Source organism: Sciurus carolinensis, chromosome 6 (assembly GCF_902686445.1).
Source record: "Sciurus carolinensis chromosome 6, mSciCar1.2, whole genome shotgun sequence".
Classification (NCBI taxonomy): Eukaryota; Metazoa; Chordata; class Mammalia; order Rodentia; family Sciuridae; genus Sciurus; species Sciurus carolinensis.
This window is the reverse complement of record NC_062218.1, coordinates 125,013,184-125,037,838: the sequence shown is the minus strand read 5'-3', so window position 1 is coordinate 125,037,838 and position 24,655 is coordinate 125,013,184. Positions and strand designations below refer to the sequence as shown.

Below are 24,655 nucleotides of genomic sequence, written 5' to 3'. Positions count from 1 at the left end.
CAATGGCTTCTGAAAGTCTCACTTTGACTGTTTATGGTTTTAATTGCTGATACAGAATCAAATGTAGGAGAATGCGAAATTGGGAACTACCTTTTAGAATGCTGGCTTGTTTTCCAGGTCTGCCAACCATGGTTTTATTTAAAATTATCAGGAGACTCACCTAGAGGCCTGTTCCTTTTCCAGCCCTGACATTAGCAATGCCTCTTTCCTGTTGATTTACTTAAATTTGAAACATGTCACTTATGATCAAGTTTCTTCAATAGTTATAAAAGTAGTCATAAAATATGCATTGCAATGCTAGGCAAACATAATCCTGCTGGCACCGTGATTTATTACAGTATGTTGGATAATTAGATTATTTCTTACCACTTTGAGTTTCAGCTGTTGCTAAGTAAACTCAGCATTTCATCAATGAATTTGTAATTTGTGGTTGATGGTAATGTAATACTTTGTAAACTTATACTTCCAGGGTCTGATTCATACATACGGATATAACATTTTCAGGCTCATAAATGAGTCACAACTTTAAAATGGGCCCTTTCAAGTTATAAAAGTCAGCAGTTTGGAAGCTTTCCTCATGCATCTGTGACTTGCAAAGCATCGATGCTCAGTGTAATGTTTCCCAAATAAATTGGTCATTAAACTCTTATGGAAAGAAAAGCCAGTACTCCCTCAAGCTCAATTTTCTCTTGATTCCTATGCAGATGTAATTTGTTTTTGTTTTTGTTTTTGTTCTGCCTCCTGATAGAACAATGGGGAATAATATTTGTGGAAAGAGGCTTTGAGATTCTGGTCCGAAGATGTAGGTTGAAAATAACAGCAGTGATTATATTCAAGTAGTAAAAACCTAAAAATTGAACAGTGAAGAATCCTACCTCAGTGGAATCTAACCAGATACCACAGTCAGTTCATGACAGCCCACTATCCTCCATCCATGCTGATGTCCAGATTTCATGAAATATGAGTGCTGAGTGTCTTCTAACCTCAGGAAATCCCTGGAATCACCCACATGGTACATTAACCATGGTGTGTGTGTGTGAAGTTCTGAGCAGCATGCTTATGAAATTCAGCTTTAGAACCACCTGCCAGATAACAAAGAAAGATCCTAAAATCTAAATGTAAATGTCCTGCTATCCAAGCCATTTTGCCTTGAATAAATTAATACATTTTTTGGACACAAATAGGACTTGATTGGAGAAAACTCAAGTGTTTCCTACTTGCCTACAGGATTTTCTGCATTCCATTTCTTTTTGAATTTTACACCTTTCATTTCTAATGTGTCCTTAATGCAAATTGTATTAAAATGACAAAAGAGATTCAAGACAAGTGCCTTTACAGAGAATAAAATATGCTGATTTTGGACAGTCATTGAGTTTGGAAAAATTTGCCTTCTGTTGCAGAGTTAGACTTCTAAGTCATAAGTCTATGTTGATGGGCTTGCTTACTGGTATTAGAAGTAGACAGGGAATGAGGTAGACTTGAGTATTGTGTCCCAGAGTTGGTGTTGAGAAATAGACCCCTACTATTTTCAAGAGACTGCTTGCCTAGCTCTATGGGGACTCCATGAGCTGCCTCTGGACTACTCTATGGCCTGGAAGAACAGTGTCTAGTTTCTGGTCATTTCCTGAGTTCCGGTGGAGGGAAGCATCGGCCCTTGAACTCTTCTATCCTGCCAGTTCAACCCAGGTTGGCACCTGAATCCAAAGTCCCCTGGATTAATAAATAGTCTGATCACTGCAAATTCCTAGGGTTACTGGAAAAGATCTAGTCATTCGATATTTAAACATAGCATGGTGATGAAGTCAAAGGCATTTTGAGTTCCCAGGCCTTACTTAATACATATTTAGTAAGTAAATATAGGAATTAAAATATTTCATGCAGAGTTTCACCACAATTTTTGACTAAAGTATAAAAAGAGAATTATTCTAATTTTTGTAAAAAAAAAAACAACTTTAATGAGACATACTTTATATACCATAAAGTCCACCTATTTGAAGTATATGCTGTGGTAGAACTGTGCTACTATCATCACAAATCCAGTTTTAAAACAGTTCAGTTACCTCAAAACGATTCCCAGTGCCCATGTGCATTAAATCCGTGTTCCTTCCTTCAGTTCCAGATGATCACTAATATGCTAAGTCTCCACAGATTTGCTTTTTAAGCTCTTCATACACAGGTAATATAATACACAGACCCTCCATACCTGCAGGTTCCTTGACCAACTGTGGATTGAAATTACTTGGAAAAATTTCATCTGTTGCAAACATATACAGACTTTTTTTTTTCATTATTATATAGTATATACATTGTATTGGGTATAAGAAGTAATCTAGAGATGATTTAAAGTCTAAGGGAGAAGGTGCATAGGTTTTATGCAAATTCTTTGCTATTTTATGTAAGGGACTTGATTTTGATATTCAAAAGGTCCTAAAACCAATACCTTCCCAGATACTGAGGGATAACTGTGTATATTCTTTTATATCTGATTTCTTTCACTTAACTTAAAAATTTTGATTTTGGTCTATGTTGTATTATGTGTCACAGTTTGTTCCTTTTTATTGATGAATAGTATTCTATTGTAAATAATATGCTACATTTTGTTCAACCATTCATCAAATGATGCCCTCTTTGATAGTTTTCTGTTTTTGTCCTATGGATAGGATTGCTATGAATTTTTGCACACAATTTTCCGAGTAAACATACGTTTGGCATTTTTTTTTTCCTTCCCTTTTAGGTAGACATCTAAGAGTGTATTGTTTTACATTTCCACAGTAATCAGCAATGTATGAGGATGCATGGGGGTTCCACTTTCATCACATCCTCGAATACACACACACACACACACACACACACACGGTTTTATACACACATAAACACATATGCACACTCATATAAATACACATATATATCTTTGTCTTATTTATATGTATATCTGGATATGTTTACATTGCATTGTGAGTCATATATGAGTATATATGTATATGTATACATAAATAAATATGTTTATGTTTACAATTTCCTAGCCATTCTAGTACATGTAATATAGTACATTACTTTGGTTGTAATTTGCAATCCTCTAATGTATAATGATTATGAACTCCTTCTCATGTGATCATTAGTTTTTATATATCTTCTTTGGTAAAATGACTTTGGTGAAAAAATTCTTATTGTTCGCCCATTTTAAAATTGGGTCATTTGTCATTGTATTTTAAGAGTTCTTTATGTATTCCGGTTACTAGTCCTTTGTCAGATATGATTTGCAAATATTTTCTGTGGCATGCATTTTCATTTCCACCCTGTGGTTTTTGAATGTGTTGAAGCCATTCAGACTTGCCTTTCTCTAAACCAGTCTTGTCTAGCCTCCCAAAACCATACAGGAAAAATATCCAGCAGTGAATAGCCTGCAGATGGAACTCTTTGAAGAGGCCAACTCTCTTGTTAAGGTTTATGCTGTACATGCTTCTCCTGGCTGCTCTTTTCTCACCCTGAAGTCTTTCTTTCTAGTAACCACTACCTGCTAGTAACAAGAAAGAGAAGGAACAAAGAAGATTATTTTTTCAACCCTGCTTAAAAAATCTTTCCTAGTTCTTTCATTGCTTTGATAATTGTAGTAGCTATAAAAAGTAAAGACCATCAAATATCTGTCATTTTTTTTTTACTCACAGTGAAAATGTGTACCCACTGCCTCCAGTTGATATATTTAAGGTTTTTTAGTTTACTTCCCTAGTTGAAACAAGAATTTGTGTGTGTGTGTGTGTGTGTGTGTGTGTGTGTGTGTGTGTGTTTATTAATCCCCAGCTTTCTTCATGAATAAAGGCAAAACATTATAAATGTATCTGGACCTGTTTTAGGGATATAAATGAAAAAACAAAGCTCTTGCATCCCCTTTGTGTGACCTTGCTGGATTTTATGACTGTCCACTGTCATGACTCTGAAAGTGCGAAGTGCTAGCCACAGGCTGCCCAACATGATGACCACTGTTTGACTGTTTTTCTTAACATGCTTTGTATTATAGTGACAGCATATCATACAACTCATAGAGATGTAGCAACTGATTTTTGACATACAATATTCTTGAATCCACTGTGGCTCAGGAGGCAAACGATGTTTGAGTGACTGCTGCCTAATATCTTTGTTTTCAGGTTTCCTCTCCAGTCTTCTAAAAACTTTCTGTGTTATATAAGAGGTAAATTAAATTTTTTAGTTTGCCGATTCGTATCTAATATTCTACAGAAAAAAGGGTAATTAAAAAATAAAATTTTACAGATTTTTGGTATCTAATATTATAGCTTTAGAACTTCCTTTAAACTTCATGTAAGAATCATGGTTTATAAATATGAAAGCTACACAGTAAGGCACAAAGTATCTAGATCCAATTTTATGAGTAGAGAATATCTTTTTTTTTTATCAGTGATTATGATCAGAATTTAAATTGAGCAACTTTCTGGTTTAAAAGAAATGGTTCCCAATATTTAATGTAGCTGAACATACTAATAATCAGGGCTAGGCATCTATGGACAGTCATCCTGAAAGTCTACTTGGTATTGTTTTGTCTCAATGGTGAACACAGAGAAGGGTGTCAAACAGTACTGTGCCAGAATTTCTGGGTTGCTCTGTGTCTGAAAGTGGGTGAATATTCTTATATTTACTACTGTTATTATGGTAGTCTGCCCTACTATGTTTAGTAAGATGTTTTTGTTTTCTTACAAAATTATTATTTAATCATACACACTTATGGGCTATTGTGACAATTTGATACATGTCATACTGTGTAATCAGGATAGTTAACATTTCTACCTTACTAGACATTTTCTTTCTAAATTTTTCAGTTAACACATAATTGTTACATATTTATGACATACAGTGTGATATATTCAATACATGGATATAGTAATACTGATCAAATCAGAGTCATCAACAGGTGAATGGATAAAGAAAAGTGGTATATATACAGAGTGAAATACCACTGAACCATAAAAAGAATGGAACTCTATTTTTTTTTTTAAATGGGTTTTAAGGAGTTCAGAGATGTCTGGGAAGTAAAAAGCCACATTGCCAGTTTTCAATTTCTGACTTCAGATGGTCCATTTTTGTAATATCATATTAATGGCTTTTATTCCTTCTCTCACCCATCACTCAACTCAATTCCCATCTGGATCTCTGTTCTTTCAGCCCTGCAAAGCTCATTGGCTTTGTCTCGATGGGGCAGCTGCTTGGGGTTTTGTGTGATGATGGATGGTTGGATGGCAAAAGGAATGAAGGTGCCTTCACAGGAAGGTTTGATGTGTCTCTAGGACCAGGATGACTGTTGGAGTTAGAAGTCAGTGGTGGTGTGTGTCCGGAACTCTGATGTGTGGTTAACTGATGAGTTCTCTCTCTAGCTTTAAAGTATTTCTTGAGTGCCTATGGTGTTCCACACCTTGTGCAAATGCAGGTACCAAAGTTCTACCTCACTCAAGCTCCTTAGTGGTCAACTCCATATCTGGTACCATCTTGATCTGCCACAGAACCTGGAGTCCTTTTTTATCTTGGTCAGAAAACTTCATACGTCATCTGTCAAGCCAAGAGCAAAACTACGGTTGTTCCCTGAGGGCTTGTGGGTTGGGTATTTCTGCACAGTAGTGTACCCATCAGATAGAACAATAGAAGGCTGATTACCAACTCGTCATGAGAGCCTTAATCTATTAAAATTTAACTCTTATTGTGAAGAACTTGTTATGAAGAGTAATGCTAATGGGCATGATCTATGTTAAATGTGGGGAACATTTGAACATTTTTATCCTCTCCTAGAAACTGGTTTCATTTGCAAGCAATTAGAGTTTTATGATTTAGTAAGTTAACACAGGTTAATGAGGAGCTCTGTGTTAATTTAAAATTTCTGTGAAGCAGTGGCAAAAATAGCACTTGCTGAATATTTGAAGACTGCAGACACATTGGTCTTGGAAATCTGAAACCTCCCTTATGTGCTGGACCGCCAGGCAGAAGGCCCCATGGAAACGTGACAGGCATGGTACTGCACTGTTTGCGCTGCTTTCTCTGTGTTCAGCTTGGAAGTATTTCCATTTACTCTGCTGGAGCACGCTGACTTCAGACAGAGTTTCTCAGTCTTTTATCTTGGGCATTGCTTCACAGGCTCCCAGCAAAGGCGTGGCTGCAGTCATTGCTGGGATTTGCAAAGGGAGGGCAGAGGGGACCCTGTTCTAAGGTGACATCAGCTACAGAACTCCAATGGGAAGAGAGCTCTACAGGGGGAGAAGTAAGTGCCCCTTAAGGCAGCATTCCATCTTTTCTTTCATGAAACTGCCCATGTTCCATTGCTGCTGGTACCCCGCTCACCATTCAGTTTGGATCCTGATGTACATTTATTTTCTGGATACTTCCTGAAAACCTCATTAATAGCAACCTGCAATCTAGCTCATGCTAGAAACACACAGGGCAAATGCAGTTGATTACAGTCTGCAGACCTTGAGAATTTCCACCATGGTCTCTGGAAAAAAAACATTATGAGTGTTAAACCACCAAGTATAACTTCCTCATACCAAAAAAAAATCTTTAAGTAACTACATCATGAAACAGGTCCAAGATATTTGAAAGATTAGAATTTTCTTTTGTGTTCTTTATCCAGTTTTACTTTTTATTAGAAATTTTATCAGGGTTCCTTTTCATTTTAATTTGCATTTAGCAGGCATCATTTTTTGTAGAAACAGCAAGAATTGAGGAGATACAAATCTTTTTCATGTACTGAGCTAACTAAAGCAGGGTTTGGCAAACTGTAGCCTACAGGCCAAACCTGGACCACTGTTTGATTTGTAAAACCTATGATCTAAGAACAATTCTTACATACTGAAATTGTTGATGGAGAAAAAAACACATGAGATAGGGACCATATGTAGACAGCAAAGCCTAAAATATTTATTACCTAGCCTGTGTGAAGCAGGTTTGCTGCCCTGGATCTGAAGTGGCATCATTTTTGTTCAGTCTGTTGGAAGCACTATGTGATATTATAAATTCCAAAGAATTTTCTCATTTTCCTTTGGGGTTAGATTATCACAGATTAAATCAAGAAGTAATCACCTTATACCGCAGATAATCAGAACATTTTTTTTCCCCCAGTGCTGAGGTCCAGGCCTGAAGCATGCCAGGCAGATACTCTGCCACTGAGCCACATCCTCAGCCCTATAATCAGAATAGGACTAAATATCAATGTTTGATAACAAATGATCATTGACATTGGTTCAAGTGGTGGTCGGTACAAATATTGTACCAACGTTAGTAACCTGAGCTGTTTCAACTAGTCCTAACTAGATGCCTGCATAATTCATTTTTCATGTATGCCAAACAAATCTGTCTTCTCATCTACTTAAATATAATATAATGATATATGAATGAATTGTTCTGATTTCTTGAGGATTCTAGTTTCCTAGGTTTTAGCTTCATTGACCTTGAGTACATCGCTACAAACATTGAGTCATTAAGAATTCGAACCTGGAAGTTGTGGAGGACCAGGTCTCAGGATGGACTTGGAACTGAAGTTTCTAAAACATAATCTTTGAACATTGACAGAATACTTTCTCTTTCCCCAGAAAGATGATCTTAGCTCTTCTTGCAAGGTCACTCTCTGCAGTATGTAAACTGAGATATAGGCACATAAAGCAGTGGCTCCATACTACTTATCTTTGGGGCAGGTGTAAGGGCAAAACAATCTTTATTGCTGTTTATTGGAATATTGTAATAAAATACTATGATGGCCTTTGCTTTATGAGCTCTACTTCCAAATGCAGGGCTTCTTCTACCAAGTGAAGCATATGTTACTTAATGTGGGCACGATGAATCAACAAGAGATTAAAAAGATCCCTCTTTGAGTTTCTTGTAAGCATCCCTACTAAGACCACTCACAATGTTTCCTTTCAATGTCTCCAAAGAATTGCTGTCTTTTCTACAAACATATTCATTCCTTAGAAGGAAGAAGCAGTGATTTGATTAGGATACCAGATATCTGGGACAATTATTGTGGTTAAGATGACATGTTTACATTGAATGAAGAAAGCACTCACAGAGCAAGTTTTATAGGAGATACAGAATTTTAATGCCATATTTACCTGATAAGAATTTCATATTATGGTTGGAATATATCCTCTTCCTCTTCCTTCATTCCATTTGATCCTTCAGACAGGCTGTAGATCTAGCTCATTTTGATTATACCTGCTCTGGTCCCAAGGATCTGCTTCATAGCAACTTTCAGGCTAGGTAAGAATAATGTTCCCCTTCTTTCCTTGTTGTTTTTGATGGACACATTTTTCATACCCAAGACAGACAGTTTGGAACGTGACTAAAAACTGCAACTATACTTCTTTCTCATAACAAGTTGATTTTTTTTAAATGCTACAGATTTTTGTACTTTTCCAGTATAGCCTTAAGTCATCTTACTTACTTTTCAATCTATTTGGCACATAGTCCTGGATATTCTTGATCTCAGCATATATTTCCTTTTTACAGATTGTCTTCATTGGCAAGATAGAAATCCTCAGGTATGGTTACTAGTAAACCAATCTATTTAGGTGAAATTACAAAAAAAAAAAAAATAAAATAAAATAAAACAACAAAATGTGGATTAAGTGTTCTTAAAGTAAATTAAATTCTAAAAAAAAAGTTTCTGTAATTTTCTTGCCTTGATTTAACCTGAAAGCGATTTTCTTGGTTTTTTTTGATTTGTTTTGAAAGGAAGCACAGCATTTGAACCACATTTATGTTACTCATTATCAGTATTTAGTCTCTGGTATTCTACTAAAACAATTCTGCTAGTTAATAAAAATCACTGCTAGGCACAAAGGGAGAATGTGAAATTATCTGAAAAAGAGCTTGTGCTGGAAAGGAGGGACTCCAAATCAACAGAATTGTTTCAGACATTCTTGCCACTATAAATTGAACATTTATGTCCCTCCAAATCTCATATGCTAAAATCTATTCTCCAGTGTGATGGTCTGAGGAGCTGGGGCCTTTGGAAGACCATGAGGTGGAAGCCCCTTTGAATGGGATTAGTGTCATTATCCAGAGAGACTCCAGAGAGTTCCCTGGTTCCCTTCCACCATTCGAGAATGCAGAGGATGACTGACTGTGAACCAGGAAGCAGGCCACTGCAGACACCAAATCTGCTCCCTCTTGATCTCAGACTTCTCATCCTCCACAACTGTGAGAAATGAATGTCTGTTGTTTATGGTCACTGTTAAGGTATTCTAGCAGCCCAAATGGATTAAGGCATTTGCTTTTCCACAAAAGTATAGAAAGAGACTGTGTACAAGTTCATTAAGGACTAGAAACGACAAAAAAAAGGCCATGTTTTATTTGAGTGTCTTCTTTTAAATGCCCTCCAGCAAGTCTGACCATGTTGTCTTCTGGTATTGGCTTTTTGCACAGTCATGGGTTGTTTTCTTTGAGCAAATGTAGACAGACCCTCTTTAGAGACTCATAGATAACTAGCCCAAATTTGAAATCTCCCCAGAAACACGTTCTATAAAGGTTGGTTAGCATTTTACCAGATAAAAGATTGGTACTTTTCTAATCATGTAGGCACATGCTTTGTGAACCTTGGGGCTACTGTTGGTTGGTCAGTACTGTTGGTTGGTCTGAGATACTATCTCAGAAGGTGAAAGTCAGGAATCATATTATGTGACAGAAAAAGGTAGAACAGAGATTCGTAAGTCTCCTGTATCCAGCACATGAATTGGCATAGAGCTGACATTCAACAATACCTTGTCAGGGAGAGTCGTCTGAAACACAACAGCAAAGCATGTTTTCTCACATTTTCATTGAGTAAGGGATTCCCAGCTTGAATGCTTGAGGGCAGCAACGGTGGATTTTACTTTGTCTGTGCCTAGCCCCAGGTATAAAACCTAGAACAAAGCCAATGATTGATAAATAGCAGTTGGTTAAAAGAATTACTGGCTAATTCTGGACATTTTTGCTAATTTTTAAAGTTCTTTGTAAATCATGCCCTCAGACCAAATTAGATTAGAACATAATTCCTCCTCCATTCTTTCCCCACCAAAGATACAAATAAACCAAAAAATCAAAGATTTGCACCTAAATAAGGAGGCTAATAAAAACAACTTTTCCAGGGACTTTGGAAGTGTTCCATACTGTTTTCTACTCAGTAAATTAGAACTGCCCTGACTATGTTAAAACCAGTTTCTAAAGGTACTCATTTAATAAGAGGAGAAAAAAATTCTACAAATAGATCCTGGGACAGGAGATGAGAAGAGGTAGAAAATCCCTACCCATTATTCACAAATTGTGTGTGTGTGTGTGTGTGTGTGTGTGTGTGTGTGTTATACATACATATACACATTCCTAGTTGATTGCGGGGGCGGGGGAGTATGTGTAAAAATGGCCTGGCCTTTTCTCTCTGGGAATTTGTAACTCTGTAGGACAAATTTGTTAAATTAGAATATAGAAGAGAATAAAAGAAGCACCCTAACCAAGGGACAAGCAGACAGATTGTTGAATTATAATTTGAAAACTTCCTAAAGAAGAAAAGATTTTATTTGGCACTTCAAAATAAATAGAATTTCAAAGGGCCAAAAAGTGAGGCAGCACAGCCCAGACTGAAAGGACACCATGGTGAGGGTATGGAGAAGGAAAGGGGCTGGGCCAAGGGGCAGAGAAGTATCTGTATCCCAGATGAAGAATTTACAAAGAAGGGTTGCAGCAGGAGATGGTGGTGGTCAGCTTTTCATCATTGTGACCAGAGTACCTGACAAGAACCACTTAGAGAAGGAAAAGTTTATTTGGTCCCACAGTTTCAGAGGTTCAGTCCATGGTCAGCCAACTCCACTGCTCTTGCCCAAAGTGAGGCAGAACATCATGGTGGAAGGGTGTGGTGGAGGAGTGCTGCTCCTCTTGTGGCAAGAGGAAGTGGAGTGAGCGAGGGGAGGGCCTGCAGGAAAGATGCACCCTCCCAGGGCACACCACCAGTGACCCACCACTCCAGCCACACCCAGCCTGCCTCCAGCTTCTGCCATTCAAACTAGGAGGGACTGATTAGGTTACAGCTCTGAACATTCCTGCTTTAACATAGGAGCTTTGGGGGGCACCTCATATCCAAGCCGTATTGGAGATTAAGCTAAATTGGGTCTGATGTCTGGGAAAATAAGGAGTCTGGATCTTAGCCCGTAGGTCTGTTTTTAATATCTTCTTGGGTATTATTTGTGTCACCATTATTATTTATTAGAACATTCATTGTATTGACATTTATTTTTCTTACATACTTTTACGTTAAAAGGAAACTTATTTTTGGTAAGTAAACTTACTGGCTTTGGGAAATAATAAACCTCTATCACTTTTCTAAGTACACTCTGAAATCCAAACCTTCATTAAATTCTAATTTGACCCCCGTTCCTTCAGCACTGCTCTGAGCTAAGCTTGTTACAAATGGAGATCAGCAAACATCAGAGGCACGATCCTGCTGGTACTAACCTGATACTTTTCTTAGCTATACCAGACAGATCAGAAGAGGATCAAAATTACAATAAATTAGTAAGAGACATAATATTTTTAAATCCTGAGTTTTTATGTTACTGAAATTCATCCGAAACACTTCGTAAGCATTTGGCCTTTGCAACTGTCTACATCCTACGCTTTCAGAAAGTCTGTTAGAGATACTGGGGAGGGCCTGCAGCATTGTGGATCTTTAAGTAACATAAATGCTACTCAGACTTCAGAAGGGGAACCATGGCAGCATCGAGCACAGTTGGATGAGAGACCTGGCACCGCAGTCAGAAAAAACAGCTTTTAGGGCTCTGCTAGTCCAGCCTGGAAGTTAGGGGTTTGTGTGCAGGGATAGGTCCTTCAATAAGCAGTACCAGTGACTTGAAAGGAGGTCAGAGGATAGCTTCAAGGGAGAAAAGGTGCTTAACTTGTGTGCAGTGGTAAATGTTGAGGTACTTAGGAGATATAGTATTGAACACTGGAGGAGAGAGCTGAAGAGCAGGGGTAGGGTTTCTGTTGGAGATGTCAACAAGATTTTGAAACAGAAACGTGGTCAAGAAAAACCTGGGCACATCTAAAGAAATGGGTGATGATAGAAGAGGAAGAGAAGAAAAATATGCTAAGGCTCAATTCAAAGAAAGGGAATGCACTGTAGAGTCACTGAAATGGAAGGTGAAACCATGTGTAGAAAAAGAAAACTTCGTGACAAAGTGACAGTATTTCTAAATTCAGTAAATGAAAGATGTAACAATCTACCCAGGGTGTAAATAAGGGGTTTAAGTATCATGTTTGTAAAGGTTAGAGATTCTGCGTAAATCCAAAGCATTGCAACTTCAGATTCATGTGGCAGTGGCTAGGGACATTCAGCCAGGTACTAATATACTCTGGTTCCTGTGCATGTCCGAAGAGTTCCACCCTAGTTCCATGGGACCTGGACCAGCAGCCACAAGATGCACACATCTCTGTGCCATAGTTATAGGATCTTGGAGGAATGGGAGAGATTTTCAAATGCAGTACTAGGGACTGAACCCGGGGTGCTTTCTCAGCTACATCCCCAACCCTTTCTATTTTGTATTTTGAGACAGGGTATGGAGACTGGCCTTGAACTTGGGATCTTCCTGCCTCAGCCTTCAATTTGCTGGGTTGACAGTGCACCCCACTGCCAACTATTAACTTTCTTCTTGAATCCTTTCAACCACCAAAGTGTCATTCAGCCATGCTTGAATCCTCAAAAGATGCCCTTACTCACTCCTGAAAAACCTCACTCTATCCTTGGCCCAAATTTATTCTATTCTTAAATATACTCAGATTTCCTCCCAGTAAATAAAAACAGTATTAGTGCCTTTGCTGACTGGCTCAATCTGAGTGTTTTGTTGTTTTACCTGCACCCCCTGCCTTTGAGTCTTACCAAACAAGAAGAAAGAATCATGCTGACACTTTGGTTAAGGATACCAGAGTTGACTTGATGCAAACGTGGGTTCCTTCTGTTTTCCGATGTTTGGAGGAGTTTAATTAAATGTTTACGGTAGAAGACTGAACACAGATTTTAAAAGGCATTGTGCTTGTCTTTGTAAAACTTCAAAACACTCTAACCTACTTAAGCATCTCTCTTCACTGTCTATCTGGATTTCTATTACTGTGGCTCTCCATGTTGGATTCACCAGAGCATAAACTCCTAAGGCCAAGTGCATTTCATTCATGCATTGCTTCATTTATCCATCACCAGCTGACCGGGTGCCTGCTCAATGCTAGGCTCTATTCTAGATGCTAGGAGAAAAGAGTGACAAGTTACATTCTACTGTTCCTCTGTAGATAGGTCAGTGCCATGCACATTGTAACTGCTCTGGAAACAGCCAAGAAGTTCCTGAAATGTGTTGGATTTGAAGGGTTTGAGGCTGATGATTTTTTGTAACTGTTTAAGACAGTGAGGCAGATGCTGCAACCCTAACTCGTATGTCATCCTTACCGGTTTGGGGGTTTAGAAATGCATTTAAAAACAAATATCCCAAAGACTGTGCCCTGTACCTATCCCAGGGGAGATGAGAGCAGCAGAGATGGGTAGGTGCCCAAGAGAGCAGAACGGGAAGGGCACATACCAAGGACTTTTCTCCATCCTCTTCATGAGTGATTCATCCTTTCAGTTTTGCCTTTTCTTTGCCTGATGACAGCATGGTTTCAAGGGGGGGAGCATCAACAGGAAGCACTCTTAAGCTTACTAAGAAGAAAAACTAGTGGTGAAACATTTACTTCCAAATGTTTGACGGGACAGACCCACAGAATCGGGGCACATGTGTGAACATGCGTCCTGGTCGGACTCTCTGTCATGTGCCTCCCACCCTCCTTCCTGGGGCACTGGGAAAACGGAAACCTGTGTTGCTGGGTGACCTATCACAGTCCCTGAGCATTTGTCTTTCCTTCTGCCCCTGTTGCTTATATACCCTCGGCAGCTCTCAGGGACAAATCTTAGAGCTGGACTGTGAGCACAACACCTGGGCTGGCCCTGCATGTGGTCCCTTCTCTACCGTGTGCCACCTTTGCTCCTCATTGTCCTAGTACTCATGGGTTCTGTCTGTTGGCTCCTTGAGGTACTTTTGCTTTCTGTCACAAGCGGAGGAAAAAATTTGCAGTGCTTCAAGGATGAGTCTCAAGTATGCATTCAGCCTGGGTAAAAATTTTAAAAACACTTTTTTTTCTCCTAAAAAGCAGTGGAAAATAAGTATTGGATTATCATCAGCAGTCAAGGGGAACTAACTTTAATGTTTGACTTGCAGGGGAGAAAAGAGAGGGTGATGACCCTTCAGTGATGAATGTGAAATGATTGATGTGACTATACATGAGCTTTTGTCTCTTTGGGTTCTGTGGGTGTATAACTTCATTGAGAAGTTCAGAAATAGGGAAAAAATGTCAAAATGAATAAGGCCATTTCCTAGACATTGCTAAATGTGTCTTTTTTTGCTTTAAATAACAAAGTTTAAGAATTAAACTTGAATTATATGTTATCAAGGTAAAGCACAGTTGAATTTTGTGGTTTGCCTTCATTAAATTTTCACAAATTAAAAATCATATAAACATTTTTTTATGAGGAGTTTAACTGGAGATATTGCCTATCAGTATCTTAAATATGCTTGTAGCTCCATTGGGGCCTCTTTCCTGAGTACTGAAATATAAATGTATATGGGCTCATATTACTGATTGGCAAAATGAAGGAGGTAGACTATGCAGTTCAGTCCCTCCCAGCTTAGATTTCTGTGCCTTTGTGGTTCTTTGATGATTTGGAGGCTTTTAGAAGGCACTCTAGAGATATTAGTACATTCATCAAGTTCTGTATTATGTGAACACTGTTTTACACAATTGAGTCATGTGTAGCATAATGAGGCATTACTAATAAGGATAACAGTTCCCATGTGTGTTAGTCAGCTCTCTGTTACTGTAATAAAATAGCTGAAACAATCACCTTAAAAAGAGAAAAGATTTCTTTTGGCTCACAGTTTGTGGAGGTTTCAGTTCACATGGAGGTTGGCCTCATTGCTTTGGGGCCTGTGGTGAGGCAGCACATCATGGCAGAGAGTACATGGTGGAACAATCTGTTCGCCTCATGGCAATCAAGAAATAAAGAGACAAAAGGTACTGAGGTCCCACAATTCCTGTTCAAGAGCACATGCCAGTGACCTAAGACTTCCCATTAGGCCCCACTTTAAAGTTTCCACCACCTCCCAATAGCATTGAGCTGGGGACTAATCTTTTAACAGATGGGCCTTTGGCGGACATTAAGATCCAAACCATAGCACCGTGTTCTCAGAGATGCATCCATGTGTTTTTATAAATGACTCAGATGACTTCCCCTTGAGAGAAAAGATTTTGACTGTGTCTAGAGCCTGGTAGTGCTCACTAACTCTTGACCAAACAACTCCAAAAAATAGACATAATTTTCTTATGTGTTCTTGACAGTGATGATATCACTCCCAAGTGGGAAAACTTTGGTACTTGGGGTGGTGAACAAATTTTACTCTTGATACATAAGCCATTATTAGATGTAAATTCTGCCATTGGATCTGTAGTGTCCTGTAATATTGAAATAATGAGGGTGATAAGGAAAACAAATATCTAAAAAGGCTTCTTACTGGGGTGAAAATGAAAAGAATGTTGAGAAGTACAGATCATCCTAGTGCTTTAGCTGCAGAGTCTGAGGTTGAGAGTGTTAAGTAGCCTGGAGTCTGCTTACTTGGCAGACTCATGCTTGAGTGACCCTAAAGACTGCAAGGCCTTGTTAAAAACTGTTGCATCCTGGCATCCCATATATAGGGCACCTATCAAAACCTAAATTGAGCATCAGATATACCACTTATGCTAACTGTTACTCTATTTAAATTTTGATAGGTGGCCTTTGATATGGAGACATAATGGGATTATTAATCCTTTGGTTAATCTGGTAGGGGTCAGCTGTACAGGCTGTAGGGACTTAGGTGAAATGCCACGTTTATAAATTTTAGCCAAACATTGACGGAGGCACTGGAGAGGCAGGGAGAGGTACATTTGCATGGTTTCTAAAGAGATCATCATGTTGTAGAGAAGTGTTCTGTATCGGCACGTGTATGAAATTCATTTTACTTACTTTTATAATAGCCAAGGTAAACTTTAAAAAAAACTTGAAGGAATTTTATGGATTCTAAATAATATTCAGTTATAAATTTAAGACCCTTTTACATCCTTTTGGCCTATGACAAAGGCATAAGCCAACTCCCTATAGACAGATCACCATATCCATTTGCTTTCTTGTACTAATTCATTAGTGTCTCAGCTCCCAAGCCCCAAAGGCAGGAGCTGCCAAATTTCAAAATTCAAATCATTGAATTATTGTGCTCACTGTATAGTTTTGTCATTGATGGTGAATGACACAGGTGGAGGTAATTTCTAAGAACAGTATGGCAGTTTCAGCTCCTTCATGTATATTTAGCCTGAACCTCTGGATTCTATTTCCTGAGACTGAGACCCAAGAGCAGGACATCTCCTTGGCACTTGTCCTCAAAGGCTCACCTGAATTTTCCATTCAAGTCACCTAAGGATGCTCCCACCTCAACACCTTTTGATGTTCCTGACAACTGATACCTCTGGTTAAGTAAGGATTAGGAGACGATCCGTGAGTTCATTTTGGATTGTGATGATTCAGCACAGGAACTTTCTAGGATACGAAAGCAAAAAAGAGGGAGGAAAGTGTCCTGAAGTAGATTGGATTTAAAATTTCAGAGCCTGACCGGCTGGTCTTCAGAGAACTACAAAAAGGAGAATGGGCTTAAGTTGCAATAGCAAAGTTTCAGGCTAAGTGCAAAGAAGAGCACGCTGGCAGTTGGAAGCATCTGATGGTGAAATTAGTCATCAAGGGAAGTCATGGCACCATCTTCTCTAAGGATTTTCAAAAATAAGATTGACTTCCCATCTGTCTGGAATGACATTAAGTTTACCATGCAAGAAAATACAATTTGCTTAAGGTCTCTTAAGCCCATGAGTCTCTGAATGATAGAAAAGTTTGGATTTTTTTCCCCCTAAAGCATCTTTTATATATTGAGTAGAAGAGAGGCAGTCAGTGGTGCAGAGAACAGATAACAGTCCTGGACCAACATCTTAGCTTTAGATCCCAGCTCTCCTGTCTGCCAGTGGTGGGGTCTTGAGAAACTTACTCAGACTTTTCTGTGCCTCTGTTTACTCTTCTGTGAAGTGGGGGTAAAATAGCACCTGCCCTATGAAGGTATGATGAAGATTCAGTAAGCTAATATTTTTAACATGCTATATAAGGGTTTATTAAAATATGATCTCTTAAAAACATTCTGTAAAGAATTTGTCATTTTTTAACAACTTGACTTTTACTAGTGTCTTTGAAGTTGTATGCATATATTGCTATTTCATATCCACAAAAAATGATTTAGATAAACCTTTGCATGCATTTAAAGCACTCCACATTTAGAGACTCAGATATTTGCAAAGCATATATGAACTGTCAGGAGAACCCAAAGAAACAAAACCTGCCCTCCATGATGTTTTTGGCACTTTGACAGCTGTGGGTCGGGTGGTGTGTTAGTGTTACACTCTGTAACCCACACTGGCTGCCTCTGAGGACATTGCTTTTCCAGAAGCTTTCTCAGGTGGCAATTCTTTTTCCCTGTGCACCTCAGTTACCACTTTGCTGCAGGTGCTACTGGTACCCTTTCTGTTCCTCATTTCATGGCCTCCAGACTCACGATCCTCTCTCCCTACTCAAAGACCCCAGCCCTTTTGCAACATTTAGTTTAGATGCTCCTCCTGTTGCAATTCTTCCACCTCATGTGTTGCACATTTGCTGACTGCACCTCACTACTGTCGTGATCATCATGGATATTTTCAGTACCCACTTAGAATAGTCACTGCTTGTCCTCTACTCCACCACCCACCAGTCCCTCTTGTGCTACTCTACACTTGTGCTTCAGACCTTCTCTGCATAGAGACCACCTGGGGTACTTGTTCAAATGTATTTTCATATAGTAGGTCTGGTGTGGGGCCCAAGATTCTGCATTTCTTACAGGTGCTCAGATAATACCACTGCTGCTGATCCAAGGACCCACTTTGATAATCATTCTCCAGACTATCAAAATCGCCATCTCAAGCATCCTAATTTCCAGCCACCTCCTGCTATTTTAAAAATATTTCCACCTCAATGGGAGGCTCCATCTATTGACTTTCCCAGCGGAATTTCCACGGTCCACTGTGATAATCTCTCTCTTGTATGCATCCTCAACATTTCACCCTCTCTCTTCATCATACCCACCTATCTACCCGGAAAAGCCCCAAATTTGGTTAAATCAAATTCTCCACCTCTTCTGGTGCACCTAAACCCCACATGAGAGCTGGAGAAAAAACACACAAACATGCCAGTGGGGCTCACTTTGGATTTTTATTCACTGCAAATTCTGTTGGTTGTCCCTACTGTATCCTGAACCCAACCACTTACCAGTACCTCCTTGGCTGCCGAATTTGTCCAAGTCATCACCAGTTCTTATTCTTAAGGGGAAGTAAGTTGTAAATAATTATTCCTGTAATTGCCTTCTGCCCAGGCACCCTGTGACCACCCCTCTTCTGTGGTCAGATCTACACCCAACCGTAAGAGATCCTTAAAAAATGTAAACGAGATCATGTAAGTTTCCTAATCAGAACCCTTTTGTGACTTCTGTTACCTGAGCTTCCTCTAGCTCCTTCTCTCTGCTGACCTCATCTCCTTCATGCCCATCAATCCTGCCCCAGTTTTGTGTATCCCTCACCTTGTAATAGCTACCCACATTATGCCTTTCCTTTCAACACAGCTCCTGGATCAAATGCTTCCAATATTTAAGTTCCTTCCTCCCGCTTCCTGGATGCATCTCATGTCTGCCCCCTTATTCCGCAGTATTTTCCTCTGTAGCACTTATTACCTGCAACAAAATGTTCATCGAGCCATGTGCATTGTTCTAATGCTTTACAAATATTAATTTGTTAATTTGGTAACAACCCTGTTATGGTTTGTATGTGAGGTGTCCCCCAAAAGCTCACGTGTGAGACAATGCAAGAAAGTTTGGAGGAGAAACATAACCTAATCAGTGATTTGATCCATGATGGGATTAAGTGAGTGGTAACTGGAGGCAGGTGGGTGTGGATGGAGGAAGTGGTTCATTGGCCGGGGGAGTGGCTATGGGGTATATATTTTGTATCTGAAGAATGGAATCTCTCTGCTTTCTGATCATCATCTGAGCTGCTTCCCTCTGCCATACTCTTCTGCCATGATGGAGCTGGCTCTATAATGAACAGAGACCTCTGAAACCGTGAGCCCTTAAATAAAAATTTTTCTTCCCCTAAAATTGTTCTGGTCAGGTCTTTTGGTCAAAACAGGGGAAAAACTGACTAACACAAACCCTTTGGCGTAGCTCCATGATTATCCCCATTTTACAAATGAAAGACCTAAGGCCCCAAGAGGTTAAATCAGTATTAAATAGTATTTTTAGAAATACTATCTAATACATCATGTGTGTTTGTTATTGTCTGTCTCTCCCAGCAGTAGGCAAGCTCCATGAGGGCCAGGACAGGACATGGTTTACAGTGACCACCGTATCCCTGGTTCCTAGAACCCTGCTTGGCAGTGTGTAGACACTCCAAAACATTTATTCAGAAGATGAATTTTGCAGGTTTTACTCTCTATATCTAAAAGTACCATTTTGTGGTTTAAGGAGATTTGTGTAAAAATGTAATATCTTTACATGTAATAATATCTTTATGAAAGACTGAGTTGGACCTTTTATGCATGAGGAAATTATTATTTTGCTTAAAAGTATATTTTATTTAAGTAAGTATATTTAGCATTATATATTTAAAAATCTTGTTTCCCTCAAGAATTTAAGCTCAACTTATAAATATCTATGTACTGTTGAGAAGTATAGTAAAATAGAAAATTATCTTTCTATTTCCTTAATTAATGATTGATAATTCAAGTTTATCAGGCTAACTTCTTAAGCAGCCTCATTTACAAACTTGGTTAATTAATTCCTCTCAATGTTTAAGTTATCATTTAATGTATTCATTTTCCTTCTTAAGCATTTCAAATGCATGACAAGGAACATATACAACACAAATAGTCAAATTAATTCAAATACTTAAGTTACTCTTATTAATCTAATTATAATAAGTTTATTATAAATTGAATTCACCTAAACATTCTAGCACTGTTCTACAGACATAATCAAAATTTTTAAAACATCTTAGCTTAAAAATTACAATACTAGTAATAATAAGTTATTTCCAAACATAAAAATCAAGTGGTATGAAGTGTTGATAGACAGCACTAGGTTTTAAGACTAGTTAGTATTTGAACATCTAGCCAGACTTCAGGCTTGGTCAGTCCTCCTAGGAAGGCTGAAGTACTTGACCCAGTTGCCTGTAGAAGCAGGACAAGGACATATAGACTGTGCTTATATGAGCAGAATGTCTACCCAACCTGCAGGCAGACATACCAAGCCTTTTATTCAACTGTTTTGAAAATGGGACTCTGAGGTCATCATCTTCAGACAGAATTTATTTTCACTCCAAGTCTCACCTTCATGTTTCTTCCTCAACTGCGTCTTTTTAGATTTTAGCCTTGACTGCAGTCACTTCCATGACGATATGTTTGAATTCTTCATCCTTTTCCACTGGTCTAGCTCACATCCTTCAGTCTCAGTAATGACTATATATACATCTGTTGAATGATACACATTTCATTCATTGATACTCGTTTTACAATAACTTCATTGAGCTATAATTCACATACCATTCTGTTCACCCACTTAAAGTGTACAAATCAATGTTTTTAGTAAATTCACAGAAATGCAGATATTTACAAATATCACTACAGCCAATTTTAGAGCATTTTCATTGCCAAAACTTTTCATACCTATTAGACATTGCCCACTAGCCTCCTCATTCCTCTTCAGTTCCTAACAACTAGTAATCTAATTTCTGATTCTGTGCATCTTCCTATTCTGTATTTATATAAATAGTATAATATTTTCAGTTTATCTGTGTTATTGCATGTGTCAGTACTTCATTCCTTTTTATAACTGAATAATAGTCCATTGTGGGAGGGCACCACATTTCATTTATCCATTTGTTCATGACATTTGAGTTTTCTCTACCTTTTGGCTCTTATGAATATAGCTGCTATAAACATTCATGCACAAGTCTTTGTGAAGATGTCTTTTCAATTCCTTTGGGAATGTAATTGCTAGGTCACATGGTAATGTTGTGTTTAATCATTTGAGAAATAGTGGCTGTGCCATTTACATTGCTGTAAGTAGTGTATGAGTATTCCAATTTTTCCACAACCTTGATAACGCTTGTTAGTGTCTGACATTTTGATTATCATCATCCTCTTTGGTGGGAAATAGTATCTCACTGTGGTTTTTATTTGCATTTCCCTAGAAGTCAATGATGCACATTTTTCTTATGTGTCTATTGGCCCTTTTATATATTTGATGAAATATTTGTTTAAATCTTTTGTGTATATTTTAGTGTTTTTTTTAACTATTGAGTTGCAAGAAATTTTTTTATCTTCTAGATATACATGCTCTGATCATACATGTTAGCAAATATTTTCTTCCTTTCTGTGGATTTTCTTTTTCTTGACAGCATCCTTTGAAACATGCAAGTGTACAATTTTAATAAAGTCTAATGTATATATTTTTCCTTTTTTACTCGTTTTTGGTGTCATATCTAAAAATCCATTGCCATATGTTCAAACTCATGCAGATTTATTTCTATATTTTCTTAGAGTTTTATGTTTTAGTTCTTTCATTATGTCTTTTGTCTGTAGTTTTATTTTTTTGTACCAGGAATTGAACCCAGAGGCTCAATTAATCACTAAGACACATCCCCAGCCCTTTTTATTTTTTCTTTTGAGACAGGGTCTCATTTGGTTGCTTACAATCTTCCTAGGTTGCTAAGACTGGCACCTGTGATCCTCCTGCTTCAGCCTTTCAAGCCCCTGGGATTACAGGCATGGACCACCACACCTGCTTCTTTCATCCATTTTGAATTGGTTTTTAGATATGATGTGAGATAAAAGTCCAAATTCATTCTTTCCTAAGCAGCTATTCAGTTGTCTGAGCACCATTTGTTAAAGGAATCTTTTTTCCATTTGAATGGTTTGGGTACCCTTGTCAAAAATTAACTGACCATAGATCTATGGGTTTATTACTGGATCCTCAATTCTGTTCCATTGATCTCTATGTCTATCCTCATGCTAGTATTGTAATTTTGTCTTAATTATTGTTGCTTTGTAGTACATTTTGAAATTGGGAAGTATGAGTCTACAATTTTATTCCTTGTTTTCAAGATTGGTTTTGGCTGTTCTGGTACCCTTACAGTTCCATATGAATTTTAGGGTCAACTTGTCTGTTTCTACAAAGGACAGCTGAAATTTTGATTAAGACTTGCGTTGAATCTGCAGATCAATTTGAGTAATATTGCCTTTTTAACAATGTTAATCTGATTCACAAACATTGTGTCTTTCCATTTATTTAGATCTTAATTTTTTAAGTCAATGTTTCTACTTTTCAGAGTGTTTTATGCTTCTCCTTTTAAATTTATTCCTAAATATTCTATTCTCTTTGATGCTCTGTTTAAATAATTTATTTTTTTAGTTGACACATAAAAATTGTACATATTTATGGGGTACCATATGATGTTTCAATACATATATACAATGTGTAATAATTAAATCAGAGTAAGCCTATTTACTCAAGCATTTATCATCATGATGCTATTTTTATATTTTCATTGTTACTCTAATTGTACATATTTATAAATGCAGTGAGATAATCTGTGCATGTTTACAATCTGTAATGATCAAATCAGGATAATCAACATTTTTATTTCCTTATTAGTTTATGTTTGGAGTCTTTGGGCTTTTCTCTAGTTAGTCATAAAATATATAATAGGTTACTATGAACTATAGTCACCCCACTGTGCTATAGAACACTAGGATTTTATAACTTTGTGTTTTAGTACTGTTGTCCCACCTTCTTCTATGTGCCTCCCCTCTCCCGGATTCCCAGCCTGTAATAATCACCATTCTACATACAGATAGACTTTCTGTAGCTTCCGTAAATGAGAGAGAATGTGGGGTATTTGTTCTTCTGTGTCTGACTTATTTCACTTAACATAATTTTCTCTAGTTCTGTTTATTTTGCTGAAAGTTATAGGATATCCTTTTATGCCTGAAAATATAGATATTATATATATATATGTGTACACCATACATTTTCTTCATTCATTGGTTGATGGGCAATTTAGCAATTATGGATAAATACAATAAATGTGGGTGTCCACGTATCTCTTTTATAGGCTGATTTTATTTCCTTTGAATATATACCAAGAAGTTCAAAAGTTGGATCCTATCATAAATCTATTTGGGCAGAAAAAACACTTAATAGAAGTCACCATCCCTTCATGATAAAAACTGAACAAATTAGGTATTCAGGGGACATACTTTTGAATATAATAAAGGTTATAACAAACCCACAACCAACACATAATGAATGGGAGAAACCTGAACGCATCTCCTCTAAGATCTTGAATGACAAGGGTGTCCACTCTCATACTCGTTTTCAACATAATACTGGAAGTCTTAGGCAGCGTAAATAGACAAGAGAATATCGTGATGCTATTTTAAATGGAATTGTTTTCTTAATTTTATTGTCAGATTGTTCATTCCAAATATACAATCTGTTTTTCACATATTGATCTTGAATCCTGTCAAATTGCTAAAATTGTATACTAGTTCTAATTTTCCCCCCCAGTGACCACTTTAAGATCTTTTATTTACAGACATGTGAGAATAGAGACATTTTCACTTCTTCCTTTCTAATTTAAATGGCTTTTATTTAATTTATTTTTTACCAATTTGCATGGCTAAAATTTCAGCAGTGTTGATTAGAAGTGGCAAGAGTCAACAACCTTGTCTTGTTCCAAATCTTAAGAGGGAATATATTCAGTCTTTTACTGTGATGTTTGCTGTGAGTTTCCATAGTTGGCCTTTTTCAGGTTGTGGAAGTTCCCTTATATTCTTGGTTTATGGAGTGTTTTTATCTTGACAGGGTGTTGGATTTTGTCAAATAGTTTTTGTATCTGTCAAGATGTTCATATGAGATAGATCCCACTGGTCATGTGGGATTCCTTTTATTTGTTTTTGGGTTAGGTACTTAGAATTCTATTGAAAGTTTATCCATATTCCTAAGAAATATTGGTCTGTATTTTTTTCCAGTGAGATCTTTGATTTGGGCATTAAGTTAATATTGGCTCATAGAATGAATTAGGAAGTATTCCTCTTCTGTATTTTGGAAGTGTTTATATTAATTGGAATTGGTATTAATTACTGTTTTAATGTTTGGTAGAATTCCTTGATATCTTCTTAGGCCTCTTGTCTGGCTTTTTATCCCAGCCTGATGTTTTTAAAAATTTGTGCTGAATGTAAATATCTAAAATCTCTGTGGTCATCTAAAGATCTGATTTCATTTGTTTGAACTAAGTTTTTAAAATGTATTCATTTTTCCTGCTGTTAGAGATTGAGGAACAGTACCCAAATAACTGCTTAGACTTGTTTATTCAGTGGTATCACACAGGCAAGGGGAGGAAGTCACCT

General features: G+C 37.7%; 1 protein-coding gene across 4 annotated transcripts in view; it reads left to right on the top strand.

The window, feature by feature from the left end:
* Kcnn2 (potassium calcium-activated channel subfamily N member 2) overlaps positions 1–24,655 on the top strand; it is a 444,782-nt gene that overhangs the window by 354,996 nt on the left and 65,131 nt on the right. The gene's annotated exons all lie outside the window — the stretch shown is intronic.